This window comes from Triturus cristatus, chromosome 8 (genome assembly GCF_964204655.1).
Source record: "Triturus cristatus chromosome 8, aTriCri1.1, whole genome shotgun sequence".
In the NCBI taxonomy this organism is placed as follows: Eukaryota; Metazoa; Chordata; class Amphibia; order Caudata; family Salamandridae; genus Triturus; species Triturus cristatus.
In genome coordinates, this window is record NC_140591.1 from 1,032,398,274 (window position 1) to 1,032,422,478 (window position 24,205).

Consider the following 24,205-nt stretch of genomic DNA (forward strand, 5'->3'; position numbering starts at 1 on the left):
ACCTGCTCAACGCAAAGAACTTTTTTGGTGTCTAGCTTCCAGCATGTGCAGATGAGCAGCGGCAGCAGAAACAGTGGCTGTTTAATGATAGCTGAATATATTGCAGTAATCTTCTACTATTTTGTGGTCTCTTCAATGCCATCAGTAAACAGTTTTTAAATCTAGAGAGCTGCTCTGTTTTTATCACCTGCAATTTACTGAGTGCAGCTGTATTTATTCATGTGGCACTTGGCACTTTTTAAGCTGTGCAATAACCTGTATAAAAAATTGGTCAAACATACTCAGTAAGCAATATTGTTTTAATGACTGAGGGAGCGGCACCAAAATATGCAAACCCTCTTTAGAGTGGTGGCTGCCACCGAGTAAAAAGGATGGGAATAGAAAAATAAATTAAAAAAATAATTACCTTGTTGCCGGTTGCCTCCTTGCCTCCATCCTCTTCTGTTCCTGCTTGAAGCAGGAAGCACAAAGGCTCCTTGAGCCAATCATGACACTGCTCTCGCCATGACAGCAGCGTTGTGATTTGTCTGAGCGCCGTGGTTCAGTGCTCAGACAGTGAGTGGGGGTCTGTGCATGTTCTATACCCAGGCTGTACAATACAATACAAAGACCAAAAGGGAATGGACCACTTGTACCTGTGTGACCAGGGTCATGAGTGGTTGGTACCTTTCAAGAACACCCTCATACACTTACGTCGGTGGACAGGCGGTACATCCTGGTTCTCCGCCTATTCGTAACGTGACAGCATCATCATAGGGTTATTTTTGGTATGCTGACCTCCACCAGGAGGTAGACCCACTGGTACTACAGTAGTGTCCAGAGACCAAAAAAGGTGAAGTGCTCAATGTGAAGTGAGGTTAAAAGTTTTCTACAGCCTCATTTTTTGTAAGATCATTTATTGTATGGGGATGTGAAAAAAGTTAAAACAAAAGGTGTGCGTGTGTAGATCGCGTTACTAATCTTACGCATTAGTGTAGTCCATATGTGAGGTCAACATGTTTCAGCCCCATTCTGCCCAGCCGATGGTTAATAATGTGACTGATTATAACAATTAAAATGGTTAACTTGCAGCATCCTGTAGATGAAAACAGACAGTACACTTCTTTAAGAGCTCATACATGTTCTGTTTTCTCTCTTTATTTTTGTTTCCCATTTACAAATTATAGGTACTATTGACCAGATAAATAAGTGGTAAATAATAACCCACTTTACACTGTTGCACAAATAGCAACAGCCCACTTCTATTGGTCCTGAAGAAAGCCCGGCTGGGCAGAATGGGGCTGAAACATGTCAACCTCACATATGGACTATACTACACTGCCATTGTTAGTCTACCCTGCCAAGTGGTGCCACCACAGCCCTGAACCCTTGTAAGTGGGCTTATGATGCTCTACCAGCCTCTGTGAGTGGCGCAGAACCAAAGCATCGCCGCTGCAGAGTGGATTGGATACATTGCAAAGATGCACATCACATTGCAACCCATTGGAAATGCCACTGCATGACACATCCTCAGTGCAGGCCCTCGCACCTCTCGTCAACAGCAATCTCAAAGGCGAGGCCGGACTCCACATCGCAATATTGCAATTCCTCAAAACTGACGCATTGCATCAACTGCGGGACGGATCCTCGGCACCGAACTTAACATCGGAAACCCTCATTGATGGGATCCTCGATGATTACGCAAGACCTCGCATCGCAGCCATGACACATCAAAGAAGTGATGCATCTTCGACAAGTATCCTCACAGCGCTCCACGAACCAGGATTTAAGGTTCTTTGTTCAGCAGCCCTAACTGGGTCCCTGTAACTGGGCCATGCTCAATTGAGTTCGGCCTGAACTTGTGACTTTGTCCCGGTCAAGCGCAACCTGATATCCAGTTTGTGCTTTGTGCTTTTTATGCTATTTTCAGTGAAATCTTTAAAATGGCATATCTACGATTCTACTTTTGGGTGTCTGCCGTTTTGATCTTCTTTTATTTATTAAAGAAAGTTCTATTTTTCTAACATGGTGGGACCCCTTTTTTGTGGTATTTTTACGTTATTACTGCCTCTAAGTTAAGCCTGACTGCTATGTGTCAAGCTACCAGAGGATTGATCACAGGTTAATTTAGGGTTGGCTTGTGCCTCACCATTACAAGGATTGTGGTTGCTGCTTGACCAGGTCTTACACCCCAGTCAACCAACAACCCGATTTCTTACAAACAATATCTTGCATTTTCACCCAGTCATATTCTACGACTGTGGTTCCTGAATAATTAATTCATCTAGGCTGTTTCTGAATATTTAATTCATCTAGGCTGTTTGCTTACAAACACGACATAATTACACCAGCTGCTTTTTTTTCTTTTAACCCAAAAAATCTGATTCTGAGCCAGTCACGCAACCGTCTTTCACCTAACAATGTAAATATGTGAAATTAATTTGTAAATAAGTGAAAGGTAACTATACATTCAAAGGTCTGACTGCCTGTTGATGCACATTTGTGTTATCTATCAAAACCTCCCAATTTTTTTAACAATTTGTAGCTGTATACCTGGGTTTATGCTATAAAAACACCAACACACAGGAAATTAAGAAGATATGAAATTAAAGTAGCTTCGAGTCGTCAACGGTGAGACCTGTGATCAAATTCGGGCCTCAGTACTTGACAGAAAATCACTTTAATTCGGAGCCAATCGTGTAATCCCCTAATTGAAATTGGGTTGGTTCAAATCCTGGCGTCTGCATTTGACCATTCTGTGCAAACCACCTAATTTCCTTGCACGTATGAATGTGTAATTACTTGCAAAGCAATTGAGAATTAAAAAATGGAACTTCCCAATTGATGCACACTTGCGTCATCTACCAACAGCTGCTATAGTCCACAGCGCTCCGTGCTCCACTGACAGTTTCCTAATATAATATAATATAATATAATATAATATGATATAATATAATAAAATACAATCTACTATAATATAATTTACTATAAAATAAAGTAATATAATATAATGCAATATAATATAATATAAAGTAATACAATATACAATATAATTTAATATAATATAAAATAATATAACATAATATAATGTAATACAATATCATATAAAGTAATATCATATCATATAAATTCGTGGAGGGAAATCTCAAGGACAAACAGTAGAAGGATATCAAGCGTGCATGGTTATTTGAAACATTTCTTGCAATATTAGATACTAGAGAAAGCTCAAAAAGTTGCTGAAACAGGGAGCCAAATCACAGATTCCTTGGCGCACCTCAGAATTAGCTGGTTCGTACAAAGACATAGGAAATCAAATCTCCCATGGCTGCTAATGATGATAGATTTATGAAATGAGCCAAATATGCAGACACTGCTCATTTACTATCGAACTGTTAACCTCATGATTTTAACATGAACCTCGCTGCTAATGTGACTGTGTGCTAAAGCAGTAATTCCAGATTATGCAGATTTGATCAAATATGAGCTGTTTAATTGTGCATTGTGTACTTAATTGTGCTATTAATTGGCCACCTCGGCATCTAATCGTTACCTCACATATTTAATGACGATTCTCCCCCGAAGATGGGAATTAAAGCTGCCTGTTTTTTGGCTTCATTCTTGGTTGATAATCGCGACCAGACTTGGACTTTCTCCAATTCTGTTGATATTTTAACTTCTGGAAATATTAAAACTGTGCGTGCTTTTGTCTTGCTTTTCTGCCGTGGGTGTCTTGTTGCTTTTTTTCAGTACTCACTAATGACAGCCGGTGATCTGCTGCAATATTCAAGCCAATGCTTGTTGGTGGTGTGCTTCACTCTTAAGGTATGGACGTTATCACGTTGGAAACACTATATGTAGTCTGTAAGCGCCTTGAAGCCCATGTCAGCGCTTTAGAAATCATTCATTTATTCATTCACTCAATCAGAGCGGTAGAAACTTTCCACATAAAATATTGAGTCAGCGGAAGGAGAACAAATCATTCAAGAACAGGTGTGCTTTTATGTGGAAAATATGTAACGTTACCAATAGTTTGCCGGATTTATTTAGATCCCTCGCTAGGGGATGCAAATACGATGGGGCAGATTTACGAGTTCTGGCGCATCCCTGCAAATCAGCAGGGATGCGCCAGAAAACATGCGACACGCAATTCCCTCCCTGCGCCACCACTAATGCGTCGCATTTACAATGCGCCGCACCGTGGCGCAAGGATAGGGCGATGCGTGTCGCATCCTGTGGCGTAAGGGCGGGCATTGCTGGAGTCGTGTTGCAAGCGTTACGTGGCTCCACCAATGCTCGGGCGCGCCCTATGCCTAACATGCTGCGTCACTCCTTACGCCTGCTTCAAGCAGGTGCAGGGTTTTGACGTTGCATGGACGTAAAAGTGACTCAGTGAAATCTTGTAGATTTCACTGCATCACTTTTACGAGGCGTTCGTGTGACGGAATGCCCACCCTGCGCCAGAACGCCCACATGAAACCTAACGCAGGTTTCATGTGGCGCAGGGCTTTACAACGTGACGCATCTCCCTCAATGCGTCACATTGTAAGTCACGTTGACGTCACAAGTGCCTGTCTGGAGTGGACCACGAATTGCACCTGGTTCTGTGTTTGAATGGCCAATAGACACACTGTTCAGCCTGGTGGTACCAGCCAATGCAAGCGACGGAACTAACAGCAATAACACATGCAAGATTGGGATAACTACCACTTGAGTGCCTTGTTCGCCATTTTTAGTTCCTTTATGCAAAGCAGAGGGAGGGTACCTGGCCAGAGGCGTGTTAAGGCATGGGCAAAGTGGGCTCTGGCCCAGGGCCTCAGCCTTTCAGGGGCCCCCTGATAGAGCCAGCTCTGTTCTGCAGAGAGTCTTGCCCCAGTGACAGTGAATACATATTAACCCCTTGCATGCCCGCCCCTTTCCCCGCCCAGTGCCGCGTTTAACATTAGCGGGCGGAGTTCATGACGAGCTGGACTCGTCATGGGCACAGCGCCACCGCAGCCCATGACGAGTCCAGCTCGTCATGGGCACTGAAGGGGTTAAACAGATTGTTTTAAATGCGGTTTTCTTTTAATTTATAGGTCTGTTGGACCCGGCCTCGCAGAACGGCCCTCCGTGCACCCGCACCACCGAAACCTGGTACCTGCAGCCCCAACCACCCGGCCCAGCCGGTCCTTCCTACCAGAACACCCGCACCCGGCCCGGACATCCTCGTCCATGGCCTCTCTCCTTTCGGCCACCCCGGGCCCGCATGCCCACTTCATGCGTCAAGATGGCCGCCCGGCCCCAGCGCGACCCTGGCCTAGAGGCGCCACTCCGGCTGGAGGACATCACACTTCCAGGGGGATGAGAGAGGGAGGAGCAGTTTCTATCGCACCTCTGGACTCCCCTGGGACGATGGGTTTCGATCGGCCCTCCGGCCTCCCTGAGAGCTGGCTCCACGCCTGCTGGGTGTCTGGGACTCCTCCCGCCCCGGCCCTGAACGAGATCAAAAAGACAATAGCAGGAAACCCCGACAAGCGACCCCCAGGTGACAAGACCCCTGCCTCCACCGACCCCGGACATCAAAGAGGGGTCGACCTATAACAAGGGGTGCTCTGGGTCGGTCCGGCAGATTCGACGCTGGAACAACGTAAGCCTGCTGAGTGACTCGCGGCTCCTGGAAGATCGTAACACCTCTGAACTTGTGTCTAAGCCTGCTGAGTGACTCGCGGCTCCTGGAAGATCGTAACACCTCTGAACTTGTGCCTAAGCCTGCTGAGTGACTCGCGGCTCCTGGAAGATCGTAACACCTCTGAACTTGTGCCTAAGCCTGCTGAGTGACTCGCGGCTCCTGGAAGATCGTAACACCTCCGACTTTGCGCCTAAGCCTGCTGAGTGACTCGCGGCTCCTGGAAGATCGTAACATCTCCGAACTTGTGCCTAAGCCTGCTGAGAGACTCGCGGCTCCTTGAAGATCGTACACCTCTGAACCTGTACCTGAGCCCGCTGAGTGACTCGCGGCTCCCCCAGACTCTCACGGTCCCGCCGGACCCCGACTACTACCCCGTATCCCCCGGCTCGAGGATTGTGAGCTGTGCGCCGGATACGTCACTGCTTGAACTTTTGCCAAAGACTGTCCCGCTACCCCCCTACCTTTCCGAGACTCTTGAGCCGGTGCACATCTTGTACATATTTGCCGTGATAACCTACTTGATAAAGATTGTTTCTGAGAATAACCGGTGTGGTTACTCTGTGTCGTGTGGTGCCAGAAGTACGATCCTAGCTGCGAGATTCCTCCCCCTGGGGAGTCTCCCGCCAGTGCCCGGCTACGATACTTCGAGGGTGGGTCTCAGGGTAGTCAGGACCCCCTTCCGGGCTCCTCTGAGGTCACCGTCTAACATTGGTGGCAAGCGACGGGATTCGGGCCCATCACCTAGAGATCGTACCGTGAACAACGGACGCACTACCGACAGGGATGGCAGAAGGAAGCGCCATGAGCCCCGCAGAAACCAACGCCAACAGGGTGTTCCAGGTGGAGCATCTGGAAGAATATACACACAAGGAGCTGAAGCAATTTTGCAAAGAACTTAAAATCGCTACCACTGGTCTCAACACGAAGGAAGATTTGCAGAAAGCACTGAAAACTTGGGTGGAGACCGGGGCCTCCCGCCCGGAAGGCACGGGGGAGCGCCCCGACGAAACCGAACCTCCCCAAAGTGAAAGCAGCAGCAATCAGGTGCGAGGAGGCGTACCAGACGGGGGCTTCTCCCCAGAAGAACTCGCGGACAGAGAGAGAAGCCGCAATCATGAACTAGAGCTGGCCAAACTCAAAATTGAGGGCGAATTGAAGTTAGCGGAAAAAAAGCTAGCGGTAGAACAAATGCGTGTACAAGGCGAACTGGAGGAGAAAAAGCTCCAACGGGAGCACGAAGGAAGGAAGCTCCAGCTGGAGCACGAACGCAGCTTAAAGGAACTCGAGCTCAAGGCCCGAAACGAGGAAGGGAGGCCCCCAAGTAACCAAGAGACGGCCTCCCCAGCGGAACAGAAGGTCCACATCCCGAAGGATGTGGTCAAGGAATATTATAAAAACGATGACATTCAGCAATGGTTTCGGGCCTACGAGGTCGCCATGACCTCCCATCGGATCCCGCAGAAGGACTGGGGGGCGGGGCTGTGGGGGCGGTTTCTGAGCGAAGGAAGGGACACCCTGCTCGACCTACCCCTCTCCCTGCAGACCTCCTACAGCCACATGAAAGAGGCTCTACTCACAAGATACGGCCTCACCCCAGAAATGTACCGTCAACGGTTCCGGGACTGCAGGAAGATCCCGGGCACCACCTGGGTGGAATATGTAAACTTTTTCAGTCGGGCCTTCGATGGGTGGACCAAGGGCAGCAAGGTCACCACCCTGGCCGAACTCACTGATCTCATGTTGTGGGAACATCTAGCTGCGAACTGCTTCGTAGAACTACGTCAGCATCTGCTGGACAGTAAGCTCACAGATCCCCGGAAGCTGGCTGTGGAGGCCGACCGCTGGACCAACACCCGGGTCTCCCGGGGCATGGTAGGAGAGTACCCCCGAACCAGTCAGGGACCACCCCGCCAGAGAGGAGGAGGGAACCAGGGAGGGCCGAGAGAGTCCCAGCCTAGCCCCCCGAAGACACCACCTCCACCTTTCCCGGCGCCCCCTCCACCAGTAACCGGGCCCCCTGGGAAACGGGGACACCGGGTGACCGTCACATGTTTTCGCTGCCAGAAACCCGGGCACTACGCCAATGACCCAGAGTGCCCCATGGCCACCCAAGTCCCCCCGACGAGACAGATAGCCAACGTAGCCCTGGGGGAGGGGGTGGAGGAAGCCGAAGAGTGGGAACCCGCAGCAATGGCCCTAGTATCCCTGGGAGATAGGGAGATGATCCCTGGTAGCCTCCTCCCCTCCAACACCCAGAAGTATGGGCAGCTTGTCAAAATCAATGGCCACCAGGTAGAGGCCCTGCGAGACACCGGGGCCAGTATCACCGGTGTCCTCAGGCACCTAGTCCCCGAAGAGCAGATCCTCCCCAACGTCTTTTGCCCTGTAATATCCGCAGACAATAGAGAGAGCATGTGCCAGGTAGCCCTGGTGCCATTTGAGTGGGGAGGGGTGATAGGCAAACTCAAGGTGGCCGTAAGAACCTCCCAGCCGGTCGACTGCCTTTTAGGGAACGACCTAGAGAGTTCCCCATGGAAGCACGTAGAGCGTAAGGCCCACCTGGGAATGATGGGACTCCCCGAGTGGGTGTGCGCCACCACCCGATCTATGTCCGCCCGACTCACTCCCCAGAGGGAAGTCGAGAGCACCCCGATCGAAGAGATCAGAACAGTCCCCGCCGAGGGTCCTTCCGTACCCCCATCAGAAGGGTCCGTCGCTAGCGATGAACCCACACCATCCGACCCTGACCCGGTCCCTGAGTTAGGCGATCTACCCGAGTTGGCCCAATGGCGCCACGAGGGCGGACCCACTCGGGAGGAGTTTTGCAGGGAGCAAGCCACTTGTCCTTCCCTGGTCGGGCTGCGGCGCCAAGCCGAGGGCCAAGCCGCAGGTGACCAGACCGGGACGCACCGAATCTATTGGGAGAATAGCATCCTGTACAGTGAGCAGAAGTCGGTGGAGCTGGGATCTGGACGGGTACTGGTGGTACCCCTCCGCTTCCGAGATTTCCTCCTGGGTTTAGCCCACGACGTCCCCCTCGCCGGTCACCTGGGACAGGACAAGACTTACAACCGTCTTGTGACCCATTTTTACTGGCCTAAGATGAGAGCAGCGGTAGAGGCCCATTGCAAGTCCTGCCCCACGTGCCAGGCTAGTGGAAAGAGTGGAGGGAAACTCAAGGCTCCCCTCCAACCCTTCCCGGTCGTCAGTACCCCCTTCGAACGGGTCGGGATCGACATCGTGGGACCACTGGACCCCCCCACCTCCCAAGGCCACCGTTTTATCTTGGTCCTAGTGGACCACGCCACCCGCTATCCGGAGGCTATCCCCCTGCGCACCATTACGGCCCCTGTGGTGGGCCGGGCCCTGATGGGGATCTTTTCCAGGGTGGGGTTTCCCCGCGAGGTCGTGAGCGATCGCGGCACTAATTTTATCTCAAGGTATATGACGTCCCTGTGGCAACAATGTGGGGTGTCCTATAAGTTCACCACCCCGTACCATCCCCAAGGAAACGGCCTAGTAGAAAGGTTTAATAGGACTTTGAAAGGGATGATCGCTGGCCTAGAAGAACCCCTCCGGCGGAAGTGGGACGTCCTGCTCCCTTGCCTATTGTTCGCGTATAGAGAGGTCCCCCAGAAGTCCCTAGGATTCAGCCCGTTTGAGTTACTCTATGGGCACCCCGTCCGAGGTCCCCTCAGTTTGGTAAAGGAAGAGTGGGAGGCGGCACCCCAGACCACCCCCCGATATGTGTTCCAATACGTCTTGGCCCTCCGGAACCAGACCAGGAAGTTCCGAGAACTGGCCGAGGCCAACCTGGAGGCGAGTCAAGAAGAGATGAAACGCTGGTACGACCAGAATGCCACTCTGGTTGAGTTCCAGCCGGGCCAGCAGGTGTGGGTCATGGCCCCCGTGAAGCCTGGCGCCCTCCAGGACCGATGGACTGGGCCTTGCAAGGTGGTTGAGCGAAAGAGTCCAGTTACGTACTTGGTGGACGTCCAGTCGCCCCGGGACCCCCTCCGGGTCCTGCATGTGAACCGACTCAAGCCTCACTTCGTGCGGACAGAACTGAGCCTCCTGCTGGCCACCGATGACGGGGCCGAAGATGAGTCGGATCCCCTCCCGGACCTCCTGTGTGTCAAGAAGCAGGATGGCTCCGTGGAGGGAGTGAACCTTTCCCCAGCCCTCACTGCCCAGCAACAAGCGGACTGCCGCCAGCTCCTAAGACAATTTGCCGACCTCTTCTCTCTGACCCCCCGGGTCACCAACTGGTGTGTTCATGACGTGGACACCGGGGACAGCCCGCCGGTGAGACACCGAGCCTACCGGGTTCCTGACCGGGTCCGGTCCTGCATTCAAGATGAAGTCTCGAAGATGCTGACCCTGGGGGTGATTGAGCCCTCTGACAGTCCCTGGGCCAGCCCCGTGGTCCTGGTCCCGAAGGCAGCGGCCCCCGGTGTCGCCCCCGAGCTCCGATTCTGCGTGGATTACCGGGGGCTCAATGACGTTACCCGAGCCGATGCCCACCCCATTCCACGAGCCGACGAACTCATTGACCGACTAGGGGCAGCCCGGTTCCTCAGCACATTCGACCTCACCTGCGGATACTGGCAGATTGCGCTCACCGAAGGGGCCAAGGAGCGGTCCGCTTTCTCCACCCCCGACGGGCACTACCGCTTCCGCGTGATGCCCTTCGGGATGAAAAATGCCCCGGCCACTTTCCAGCGACTGGTGAATAAGGTCCTGGCCGGGTTGGAACAGTTCAGCGCGGCATATCTAGACGATATCGCCGTCTTCAGTTCAGAGTGGAGTGAGCACCTCCAGCACCTCCGGAGGGTGCTAACCGCCCTGCGCCAGGCAGGCCTCACCGTAAAAGCTAGCAAGTGCCAGATCGGGCAAGGCTCCGTAGTCTACCTGGGGCACCGGGTCGGGAGCGGCCAGGTAGCCCCTCTACAGCCAAAGATCGACGCCATCCTGGCCTGGGAACCACCCATCACCCAGACGGAGGTCCGAGCCTTCCTGGGACTCACAGGATACTACCGACGCTTCATTCGGGGATATGGCAGCCTGGTCGGCCCTCTCACCGAACTCACATCTAAAAAACAGCCAAAGAAGGTGCAGTGGACGGCTGCCTGCCAGGAGGCTTTCGATGCTCTAAAAAAGGCCATGTGCACTGCTCCCGTCCTCCAGGCTCCCGACTATGCCAAGGAGTTCCTAGTCCAGACCGATGCCTCCGAACATGGCATTGGGGCCGTCCTGTCCCAAGTGAATGACCAAGGCCTAGACCAGCCCGTCGCCTTCCTCAGTCGGCGGCTGCTGCCCCGAGAGCAGAGGTGGAGCACCATAGAGCGCGAAGCCTTTGCCGTGGTCTGGGCACTCAAAAAGCTACGACCCTACCTGTTCGGCACACATTTCAGAGTCCAAACTGACCATCGGCCCTTGCGGTGGCTCATGCAGATGCGAGGGGAAAACCCCAAGCTACTGCGGTGGTCAATCTCCCTCCAGGGGATGGATTTCACCGTAGAACACCGCCCTGGTACGGACCACGCCAACGCTGACGGCCTCTCCCGGTTCTTCCGCCTCAGCGAAGAGAACCCCCCAAGATGATGGGCAGTTCTCTCCGGCTTTCAGCTGGGGGGGACGCGTGTTGGACCCGGCCTCGCAGAACGGCCCTCCGTGCACCCGCACCACCGAAACCTGGTACCTGCAGCCCCAACCACCCGGCCCAGCCGGTCCTTCCTACCAGAACACCCGCACCCGGCCTGGACATCCTCGTCCATGGCCTCTCTCCTTTCGGCCACCCCGGGCCCGCATGCCCACTTCATGCGTCAAGATGGCCGCCCGGCCCCAGCGCGACCCTGGCCTAGAGGCGCCACTCCGGCTGGAGGACATCACACTTCCAGGGGGATGAGAGAGGGAGGAGCAGTTTCTATCGCACCTCTGGACTCCCCTGGGACGATGGGTTTCGATCGGCCCTCCGGCCTCCCTGAGAGCTGGCTCCACGCCTGCTGGGTGTCTGGGACTCCTCCCGCCCCGGCCCTGAACGAGATCAAAAAGACAATAGCAGGAAACCCCGACAAGCGACCCCCAGGTGACAAGACCCCTGCCTCCACCGACCCCGGACATCAAAGAGGGGTCGACCTATAACAAGGGGTGCTCTGGGTCGGTCCGGCAGATTCGACGCTGGAACAACGTAAGCCTGCTGAGTGACTCGCGGCTCCTGGAAGATCGTAACACCTCTGAACTTGTGTCTAAGCCTGCTGAGTGACTCGCGGCTCCTGGAAGATCGTAACACCTCTGAACTTGTGCCTAAGCCTGCTGAGTGACTCGCGGCTCCTGGAAGATCGTAACACCTCTGAACTTGTGCCTAAGCCTGCTGAGTGACTCGCGGCTCCTGGAAGATCGTAACACCTCCGACTTTGCGCCTAAGCCTGCTGAGTGACTCGCGGCTCCTGGAAGATCGTAACATCTCCGAACTTGTGCCTAAGCCTGCTGAGAGACTCGCGGCTCCTTGAAGATCGTACACCTCTGAACCTGTACCTGAGCCCGCTGAGTGACTCGCGGCTCCCCCAGACTCTCACGGTCCCGCCGGACCCCGACTACTACCCCGTATCCCCCGGCTCGAGGATTGTGAGCTGTGCGCCGGATACGTCACTGCTTGAACTTTTGCCAAAGACTGTCCCGCTACCCCCCTACCTTTCCGAGACTCTTGAGCCGGTGCACATCTTGTACATATTTGCCGTGATAACCTACTTGATAAAGATTGTTTCTGAGAATAACCGGTGTGGTTACTCTGTGTCGTGTGGTGCCAGAAGTACGATCCTAGCTGCGAGATTCCTCCCCCTGGGGAGTCTCCCGCCAGTGCCCGGCTACGATACTTCGAGAGTGGGTCTCAGGGTAGTCAGGACCCCCTTCCGGGCTCCTCTGAGGTCACCGTCTAACAAGGTCTATAAAAAGTTCTTTTTAGATCAAAATAGGACCTCAGAAATGAGAAATTGGAGGGTGTCACGGGGATTATTTGCATTAATATTAGTGAGCTGCCGCTGTGTTACAATATTGAAAACACACATCACTATCCCTTAATATTAGATGTAAACACATTTAGAATTTGGATGCGTGTGCCTGTGCGCTGTCAGTGACCCTAAGAGGGCACGAAAGAGCTGAAATTGGATCATAAATTTAAAGCTGTTCAAAGCAGGGGCCCCAAAATTGCGTTTGTCCCAGGCCCCCAAAAAACCCTTAAGATTTCCCTATAGCTGGAGTAAATTCTATTTACCCTGGTATGTTTACACTGGGTAGACATTTCCAGTATATAAAGTAAAGGCTTTATTTATTCATGTAATTATCGATGGTTTTTTAAATTGTCAATATTCTACCTTTTAGACACTTTGTGACACCTACTTACAATCAAATATAATAGTATTTAGATATATCACAGCCAAGACAGGTAATAGCTAGGTCAAAGGAGGAAAGTCTGCCTCCTTTATAAGTCTGCACCACAGGATCACTGCATTCTGTAGGCTGAAATTGTATTGTGGAAATAGTGTCGGTGGGTCACAATTTGCCAGTAGAAATTCCACCAATATAGAAAAACGTTGAACAATTAATCTTTTATGTTGTATGCAGTCTCCACTCCTATATCTGAATCTCATATGAACTTTCCTCCCACATTCTAGCAAAGACAAGTAACTGAGCCCTATGGCTGCTCAAGCACATAGGACTCAGTCTACAATAATGGCTAAATTAATTAAATCTACCCCTGGAAATGTCAGTTCCTATCAAAGCATTGGCCCCTAATGATATTCTGTTACATACATTTCATTTTGCCACAATATAGGTCTAAAAATTGTACCATTTGCAGTCTAGTAAGGTCCATATGACAATCTCACACCCATGCCTCCTACCACATCCTGGTTCCTACAATCGGGTCCCACACATTATGCCGGAAGATGTACAATTTTCTCCATGCAGTGTTTCATTGCTTCTTGGAGCCAGCACTTGTAGCTCCATTAGCACTGATATAAGTTTTTATATGTACTCCATGTAATGATCAACTCTTTAAAGACAACACAAAACCATGTTCATCCCTGCTCTGACATCCACACATTTTAAAAGGGAAACTACAACTTGGCAAATGGGCTTTGATCAATATTCACTGTTCTTCTGCATTAATCACGGGCACCTAGAGTGAATTTCTGTTAGAAAATTCGCCAATCTCTTGACTAAATCTACTGGCTAAAAGATGATGGGGCAGATTTACAAGCCCCTTGCAAGACATTTACGCCGCCGTTGCGTCATTTCTGTGACGCAGCGGCGGCGTAAACCATGCGTCATGTTGCGCCTTATTTACAACGTGACGCATCTAGGGAGATGCGTCACGTTGTAAAGCCCTGGGCTACATTAAACCTGCGTCAGGTTTAATGTATGCAGGGTGGGCGTTCCATCGGAAAAAGCCTCGGAAAAGTGACGCAGTGAAATCTACAAGATTTCACGGAGTCACTTTTCCGACGCTGCTGCGTCAAAACCCTGCGCCTGCTTGAAGCAGGCGTAAGGCATGACGCAGCATGTTCGGTATGGGCAGCCCCTGAGCATTGCTGGAGTAGCGTCGTGCTTGCGACACGACTCCAGCAATGCGCCGGCCTTATGCCATCAGATGCGTCACGCATCTGTTTATCCTTGCGCCATGATGCGCTGCATTGTAAATGCGACGCATCTGTGGTGGCTCAAGGGTAAACTTGCGTGACGCATCTTTCCTGGCACATCCCTGCTGATTTGCAGGGATGCGCCAGGAAACATAAATCTGCCCCATAGTTTTTTCAACAAACTCATGGAACAAATGTTAGTGGACTCGTTTGCCTGCAAATGATCCCTTATTTTGGTATTTGATTGATTTTCACTCTTTTGGCAAATGAATATTCGGCCACAAAAGAGGTTCAATATGGGTTTGCACGATCCTCTAAATCAAGCTAATGGTTGAATGGTGCTGTGAGATTATTGGACTAAATACGGGGAGTTTTCAGATGACTGTCCCAATATTCAGAGCCTAGTAATATGCACTGGAATTGAGGCTGGGAGCATTTTCGGTGGCAGATGCGACAGACAGATTACATTTCATAAATTCATTTACTTTAGCTTTACAAGAGTGCGCAAAGTTAGATTCCATCATATGAAGACAAAGGGGCACATGCATCAAGCAAAATACCGTTGGCAAACAGACCGATTCGCAGAATCGGACCCTTTGTGACCGGTATTTTGCTATTTGGGATGCATCAACCCAAAAGCAAATTCGCAAAATAGGTAATCGCTAAATTTGCAATGACCTTATTTGCGAATGCATTTAGGGAACCGCAATTTGTGATTCCTTAAATGCAATGCAAGAAGCAATCTAGGATTGCGACTTTGCATTAAGGAATCGCAAATTACCATCAACTTCAAGTTGATGGTAATTTGCAATTCTTTAGAAAAATGCATAAAATAGCATTTTTCTAAGTGCCATGTAGCGCTCAGACATGCCCTTAGGGCATATCTGTGCGCCACATGTGTACACATGCATGTTTTGTGGGTGCATCAGGGTGGCCTTTAGGCCCCCTAGCACCCTTAAAATTGCATTTGCAATTTGCGAGTACCTATTTGGTACTCGCAAAATTGCGAATGCTGTCCAATTCATTCCTAAGGGCCTCTAAGCCCATAGGAATGAATGGGAAGGCATTCCGTAATTGAGAATCATCGCAATTTGCGATTCGAAATTAAGGAATGTGTAGGAATCGCTAATATTTTAGCAAAACCTACATACATAAGGAATTGCTATTCCTTAATAGCGATTCCTTAATAATCGTTATTAAGGAATCGCAATTCCTTACTTTGATGCATGTGCTTCAAAGCGTTAACTGAACAAATTCCATATGAAGTCTATCCTTGGGTTTTGGATTGATGATAAAAGACAAAGGCTCTGAACATCCATACTTATGTGCAAGCTTGGTTCTCGGGGTTTGTCCAAAAATGCCAAATTGGAACACAGCTTTATAATGCAAACTTCAAAATTTGGGAGGATGATGCACATCTAGAGGTGGCATTGTTAATCTTTTCTCAGGATTGCAATTAGGGCTACTTTACCCATACAGATCACAAGCAAGTAAATATACGAAGGGGTTAGCTACCAATGCTGAAAGTTAGATGACAATTTCTAGATTACACAGAATACTAGCAGAAACAGTTTTATCAATGCTCCATATGTGCCTGTCCCTTAAACAGCCAAAAAGCTTTTCATTGTTCTAGAAATCCTTAAGTGCACATGTGCATTTTAGAGAATATTTGTGCATAAAGAAAATAAAATGGTACATCTACCACACATGGAACCAAGCCCAGGAGTCTTAGTTACAGAGAAAGGTGAATGTTGTACTTGGACCTCTGCAGTATGGGTCACAGAAAATAAACATCCAATGACAAGAGTCGATTACTGTGACCAAGAAATGAAGTTTATTCCAAATCAGACCCACAAACTCTGGAGCGTCTGGTGAGTCTGCAATCCACTGGCAACTACCGTTATCCCAGAATTCAAGAACTCGCCATTAACTTCTAAAGGTGCACAGGGAACAATGCATAAAGGTCATTACCATAATAAACAAAAAAGAGACTACAGTTACCAAACATAAAGTACATGCATGTGATACAGCGTTTTCTGGGCCCACTTGCTTACCATTGGTCCTCCGATGGAACTTTTAAACCTGACTGAAAGGTGATAGGAGTTACCAATTACATTCACTCAAATTTCATTATATAGTGCAACCCATTTGGCTAAACAACGAGGCCCAGGAATCGGTAGCCAAGTTCAACCATGTTTTATTACAAACTAATCATCAGGTTCAAAAACACTACTCCATGCTATAAGGACACAGAATAACAATAGGATTTCCCAGACTCCAGAAGAAATTGAGGCAGATGCAGAAAAGTAATATTAATATCTGATGCTCAGAAAATAAGCTAGGATTCTGTTGCCTATACATAAGTAATCTAGGATTTCAATGCCAGAGTATTGTTGGAAAACCAAAAACTCACAAATCAGGGAATTTCTATGAAGGAAGTCAGGACAAGACAAATGGAAATCAAGAAGAAAGTGTTAGCATACCAGAAGCTCGGGCAAGAATCTCCTATCGGTTAGGAATAAGTGTTAGCCTAAGCCTCACTTAGGAAAGAATCAAAAGGAAACATTGAGGTATAGAACCCATTCAGGTAGTAGGGAATCAGAAAGTTGTCTGCAAGGAATCAACCAGAGAGATCTGCATAGAGTCTGCAGAAGGGATTCAGCAAACCAGTCCGACAACAGTCAAAAAGGAAAATCTGAAGAAATCCAGGGCAAGACCTATATAATAAAATCCCAAGTCCATAGATGACACCCCCTTCATCGCACCATCAGGGGTTCATTGTCCTCGTCACCGTGCCAAATTACAGACTGTTACACTAACAGATTATCCCACACTGGACATGCGAACAACATCTCTTTCTCAAACACGTGGATTGTAACAATTACTCAGTGGGATTTTCAGTTGATGCTCTATTTCTCCATGTACCTTCGTCAGGCTATTTTCCCTATCTCTAGCACAGTTATATATCTGTTCTAAACTAACAAAGCATGTGAATACCTGCAAGAAATGCAATGATAGGAGGAAACAGAAAACAGTATTTTATGAAATGCAGCATGGGTAAATACAGTCCTACACTGTAGATCGTAAATTCAATGGTGCACATTTAATATGCATGTGTAGACTTAAACATAATGAATATACATTTCTAGTACATGTTATTCTATTCACACTATGAGCCTCATTAAGATGTCGGATGGACAGCCACCGGCAGGTCGTCAATGGCAGTCAGCCCGACATCCAGTGTATCGGTCCGACTGCTGGATTAAGATACCGGTGGTCAGAGCGTTTTGGGTGGGGGGAAAGACCGTTGCCTCCGACAGGCTCAATGAGCCCATCGGGGCAGTGGTTGTAGCCTAATCCCTACAATGGAGGCTTTGCCTGTGGAGGCACTGCCGTAAGGATCAGGATGTCTCTTTCCCTCAGTCTTTACATGAAAGGCAGACGGAAAGGGACTTTGGGAACCCCTAGCAGGGTTCCTGTCCCTTGTGGGCCTTCGATATGGGGGTGGGGGGCACATGTGGTGCCCCCAAAATATCCATGCACCTGGTGCCAGCCACCCCATGTTGCCTGGCACATGGTGCATGGATGTTTGTAGATATGCATTTTTACTACTGCAGGCTGTGCTGCAGCCCTTCTCCGGGCTCCAGCACAAGCTGCAATAGTAAACTGCATGTTTCTGACCTTAGATCATAATATGGTGAGTAAAGCCACCGATAACATGCTCTGGGGTCTCCATCTCACAGCGATGACGGTAGGACACTTGTCCAACTGCCATCGTAATGAGGGACTATGTGTGATGTACAGCAAATCTTGAGAACAAATCAAGTGTAAGTACGTCTAAGAACTACATTTAAATGCATATATGTGTAACATCAGTGCACACCTTACATAAACCTTATCATTTCAACTAAGGTCACATTCTACATATATGAGAATGGTTTTAATCCCAGTTTCAAGTCATTTTGTGTTAATCATACATTATAGCACACGTTGAGGAAAGACACGTTTCTTCTTCAGAGCAAGCACATCATTTATTAAATGAGGATGGTTTTATAATCATCAAACTCATTCAAAACATCTTAATTAGCATGGTTAAACACACTTGTGACAGAAGTTCAAATATCTCTTCCAGTATAATAGCTACAATGATATTCGCGAGGCTTCCTTAGCCCTACTCCATGTTCTTCTAATGGTCAACCTTAGGATCCTTCTCAAACATGGGCCTTGGTACTCTTCTTTGTAGTTTGGGCAAAGCTGGTACCATCACAAATTCAAGCCTTGGTATTCTTCATTGCAGTTTGGGCAAAGCTATAAAGTTCTGTAGAGCTCTGTGCCTTTTGGCATTTAGTTGCAGGGGGTGACCCAGGCATACAGGCCCCTCTTGACAACAATATTGCGGCAAGTGCTTGGGTCGAGCATCTTTCCAATTTGTATGCTCGAGTAGATATTCAGGGAGTCTCCACTCAAAATCTGTCAAGTAGCCTCTAGAACCCAACTCCAGGTATAGTAGAATCTTATCATGTCCACACAAAATAAGAGACAAGAGAAAGAGTCTTCCCTAGCTCTCCTGACTCAGACTATAAATCTCACAAAAAGAGAAGGAACAAAAAAAATGCTGTATAAAACATTCTGCTGAAGAACGAACAGTATCCAGAGGGCACAAAGTGGTTTTGATGGATGATGCCTGACCCTTGAAAGAATGTTTGACTACAGAGCGGTGTTCCCACTTTGGCCCAGAGTTGGGAGAAAAATTGATGCAACTCGGGAAGGAAAGACGAGTGTGGTTACTTACCAAGAACCAAGTAAGGCAAAAAAACTGTTTAACTTACTGGCAAAAGTTTAATATAGGAAATTCTTAAAAGCCTAGATGAATCAGGACCCTGAGGAAGGCCAGAGAACCATAAGAGCTAAGATGATTGGCTAAAACATGTCGGTAGGAGCAGAAGAGGTGTTGGAGACGTGACTCCTCCTACACACCCAACACTTATTTTTAACCCTGTCAAGTGGGACCATGAATAAAATTAGCATAATGGTATCCACTTAGGCAGTTTCATTAGTTTCTTTTTCTGCATTTAGGAATCCCGCATTTGGAGCACTATCTTCTCTTTCCTCTCTTCTTTCTAAAAAATCAATGCTCCACCCTGAGTATTGGTCTGCAATAGGATGTCTGTAGCGGCCCATTGATGAAGCATGCCACTACATAGTGGGTGAGCCCAGTCTTCAACAAACCTCTTGGTTGTTCCAAAGATTCTGGTTTGTATTAACATTTCACCCTCATCTGGTTTTCACCTCCCCTATGATGTACACCTATTCAAATATAATACATCTTTTTATGTGGATACTATTTGTACTTTAGTAGTCTGCTTTATACAGCATTTTTTTGTTCCTTGTCTTTTTGTGAGCTTTGTAGTCGAATTTTACGCATCATTGTAACAGAGAAGTTTTACAGATTAATAAAGATCCTAGTGCTACATGGATTATCGTAAGCTGGAAGATGGGCAACTAGATCTTCCAGATAGTTCGTTTTTACAGTCCAATATCTGATGACACCTCTGCCCTTGAAGGCCTTAAAGAGGCTCTCTCACAACTTCCTGGTTACATTATCATAGGGGGAGATTTTAATCTAATTCAGAACCTACAATTGCTAATGCAAGAATAAAGCTCAAAACAAACCAAGAAGTGGCAAGAGATGTGGCCACCTTAACACAACATTTAGCTTTAATGGATCCCTGGCGAATCCAGCATCCCCGGGTTCACAAATGTGCTTGTTTTTCCAAAAGATTCAACTCTGCCTCGAGAATTGACTCATATGCTTTCAAACCCTTTTTCGGACCATTCGGTTCCGGTGATAGAGATTAAGGTCAGTCCGGTTAGACACTAACATTCCTGGTGGACTCTAGATAAGACCTTATTACCCGAGGAAGAATGGATTACGAATAAGCGGGTTAGGATCATGGATTTTTTAAAGATAAATAAGGGGTCTGCCCCTTATATATCAGTCTGGGAAGCTTGTAAAGCCTACCTCAGGGGGGAGGCAATATCATATGAAGCCAGTGTATCAAAATTAAGAAGGACTACAGCTTTGACTCTACAGCGCGACTTAGATCAACCAATCCAAAGCCACATAATCAAATATTCACAAAGTATGAAAAATAAATTAGAAAAAGCCAGACATAATTTAAAAGCCTTATACGTCTCCAATACCATTGTCAATCAAAATACAGGCTTCCAAAAACTCTTTGACGAGAGTGAACATGCTGGCAAGCTCCTGGCGTGGTCTTTAAATAAAAGAACTAATAAGGCTACGATCAAAACTATTTTAGATGAAAATAGAAATCAAGTAGTGGACCAAATGGCTGATATCTGGGCTGTTTTTCTTCCACATTACAAGAAAATATATTCAACCCCATCTTCGACTTCTTCTACCTCCATAGATGAATTTCTTAATCCTATAGAGGTACCTAAACTTAGCGACTTCCAGCAAACTCATATAGTGGCCCCCATTACAGTTGAAGGAGTTCAGGAGGCCATTAAGGAGTCCCCAAATGGGACAGCATATAGCTGCGATGGCTTCCCAGCTGATTTTTTTTTTAATAATTATTTTTATTAACATTCATCGACATAAGATATGTAGTACAGAGGAAGCAGTACATTCTCATTTAACGAAGACAATGAGTAACAGTTCTTTGCTACATTACTTACAAAGTCAGGTTACGGGGTAGGGGTATCATCCTGGTCAATGCTACATGGGGGGGTGCAGATAGCTCCTCGATTGGAGTTCCACAAGCTCCAAATTCGGGACCATTTTTGGGGGCAACCCTGGGCTGTATAGACAGTCTTTTCACTGTATGTGCACCAGTCAAGATCTGTTTCCCCGGTCTGTACCAAAGGAGGCTGCGCAATATTCCTCTTTGCCAACATTAATCCCAGCGTAACCCACTGTATGTGGTAGTAATTAAAATCAGTAAGTTCCCATATATTCAAAAGGCACCTACGCGCATCAGGGCGGAGGACTAGCGGGAGTACTTCACTTAAAACATTGTGCATTTTCTGCCGATTGGATTGTACATGCTCACATTCCCAGATTATGTGTATTAATGTGCCCTCTTGGCAGTATCCCCGCCTACACTCTCCACCCTCAGCTCTACTCATTTGTACCAAACGAGGCTCTGTAACATACACCCTATGGAGAATTTTGAGTTGCACTAGTCTGAATCTAGCTGTGATTGCCACCACCCTAGGGGAAGATACCGCCTCCTGCCACTCTTCATCATCTAGTTCGATACCATCCCTCACCCATTTCTCCCGTAAGGGCTGGAGGGGGTCCGCCATGTTGTTGATCAATTTCTTATACGTTAATGATATGGTTTTCTCAGGTAGGTGACCATCTAGCAACCGATCTACCAACAGGGAGGATTCAGAGGGGATGAGCCTTTAGGGAGGGGTGATTGCAGTGCGTGGCAGACCTGTGAGTATCGGAAGCGCTCTGTGTCCGCTAACTCATGCTGTTGCTGTTAAGAGGCAAATACCTTCACTTCGCCCTTCTGCCACAGATCTTTAATTTGCGAGATCCCAATGAGTTCCCACCTATCGAATCCCTTAGACTTCCACAGATTACCCAGCTGTTTTGGAGTCCCAAAAGGGGGCTGCCAACGTGAGTCTTTGTCACCATCCAAAGGATTTAGTGATGGCATGCCAAATGTGGACTGAGTGCCCTGTGGGGCCCGTCAAGGGGTATTGGTTAGGCTTGGAAGAGAGTGCCCTGTTGTAGTTCCCTCCCGGTAGGAGCCATCTTTCCATGTTATACCCTGGGTCATCAGTGCGGCCATAGGTACCATGATTGATGGCCGGAAGATGCACCGCTCAGTAGTATTTCTTGATATCCGGGAGGCCAATTCCCCCATCATACCAATTCAGCGTGAGCTTGTTCAAGGCAATGCGAGGCTTCCTGTCCCACAACTGGTCCCTCTGGAGGCCCTCAATTTCTCTAAAATACGTCATCGGAACAGGGCCTAGTGAATTCTGCAAGGCATACAAAAACCCAGGTAATGACATCATTTTAAAAAGAGCCGCTTTGCCCAATAGCGAAAGGGGAAGCGCTTTTCAACTTGCTATATCACGTTTAAGTCTCTGTAGCGGCGGGAGAAGATTGTAATTAAAATGGAGCGTTTTGTCCGAGAACATAAAGATTCCCAGGTATTTGAAGCCCGCTGAGCTAATTTGGATTGGGCAGTCTCGCGGTGGAAAGGGGGGTTCCCCTTTGAGGACGTACAGGCGGGACTTATTTCAGTTGACGGAGAATCCAGAGTATATGCCACATATCGCCAGGATGTCTAGGACCGCCACCAGGGACTACCTGGGGGAGGCCAGGTACAAGAGAATGTCATCTGCGTATAGTGAAATACGGTCCTACCAGTCAGGGGACCAACGCAGACCTCGTATTACTGGTTCCCTCCGAATCCATGCCGCCAACGGTTCCAATGCTAGGGCAAACAGAAGAGGGGAAAGATGACTTCCCTGACCGGTTCCTCGACTCAAAGTGAATTTAACCAACTTTTTATTATTGACCACGGCTTGCACCATGGGGTCTGAGTACAGGAGGCGCATCCACTGAATGAAGCCTGGACCAAACCCCATTTTTGTAAGCACTGCTAAGAGATATGGCCATTTAATGGTATCGAATGCCATGGTCGCATCTAGTGACACAATTATGGCTGGTTCTTGAATCGTGGCTACTCTCCCCAGGACCCCCATGGACTCTGCGTAAGTTCGGCGCCGTGTTTTCCGGTGTGGCATGAAGCCGGACTGGTCAGGATGCACAAGACCCCCAATTATTTTAACTAAGCGATTGGCAAGGAACTTGGCCAGAATTTTGGGTTCTGCATTCAGCAGGGAAATTGGCCTGTAGGAGGCACAGTCAGTCTTGGGTTTACCCTTCTTATGGATGGTGACTAATGTAGCCACCCTTTGATCCATTGGTAATATCCCCAGCTCCTTGCTTTCATCAAACATCGCTTTTAAATATGGGAATAATTTGTCAGACCTGAGTTTGTATAATTCAATGGGTATACCATTGGGACCGAGGGCCTTCACTGAAAGCAGAGATCTAATGGCCTGCGCTATTCCGTCCGGTGTCAAGGAACTCTCTAAGAAGTTACGGTCTTCTTCAGACAGTGTGGGGAGCGCTATGTCTTGCAGTAATTCGCAAGAGTTATCCTCAGTATAGGGTGCAATGGTCGTGTACACCGCAATGAAGTGACTGGCAAACTGTTTTACGATTTCTTGTGAGTCAGTTATGGATATACCACCCAGCCAGTCAACTTGCCCACTCCTTCTTATCGAGCCAGGTGATTAGTTTCCCTGCTTTGTCTCCCAGATCATAAATTCTGCCCAGTTTTTCCCTCCCCAGACTTTTGGCCATATCAGTCGCCAGAGCTCTGTAATCTTCCTGTTTGAGGCAGAGTAAGTGTAGTTTCTCTGGTGTGATCGCAGTTTCCAATTCCCTTTCTAGCCGGTAGATCTCTGCCTCAGCTTTTGAGATTTCTTTCTATCTATCTTTCTACATCCCGGCTATTAGGGACAGGCTTGTCCCCGTATTACTGACTAACAAGTCTACAACATTTACATTTACATTTACATTTAAAGGCCTCCCAGAGGATCTGTGAGGAGTCTACTGTTCCCTCGTTTTCTTGAAAGTAATTGTCTATGGCTTTGAGAAGGTTTTTACAGATTACAGGGTCCCGGAGATACCATGGGTTAATGGGGGCAATTTTCCCCACCCTTGCCTGGCTAAGGACTATGTGTACACACAACGGGGAATGATCGGAGATGCCCTTGGCTTGATGTCTAATTAGGTGGATGTGGGCAATTTGTGAAGCGGGGACCAGGATGTAGTCTATGCGGGAGAGGCTGCGGTGGG

The 24,205-nt window shown here is 48.4% G+C and overlaps 1 protein-coding gene across 1 annotated transcript in view; it reads right to left on the minus strand.

Moving 5' to 3' along the window:
* STS (steroid sulfatase) overlaps nucleotides 1-24,205 on the minus strand; it is a 2,058,867-nt gene that overhangs the window by 1,168,520 nt on the left and 866,142 nt on the right. The window lies entirely within an intron of this gene.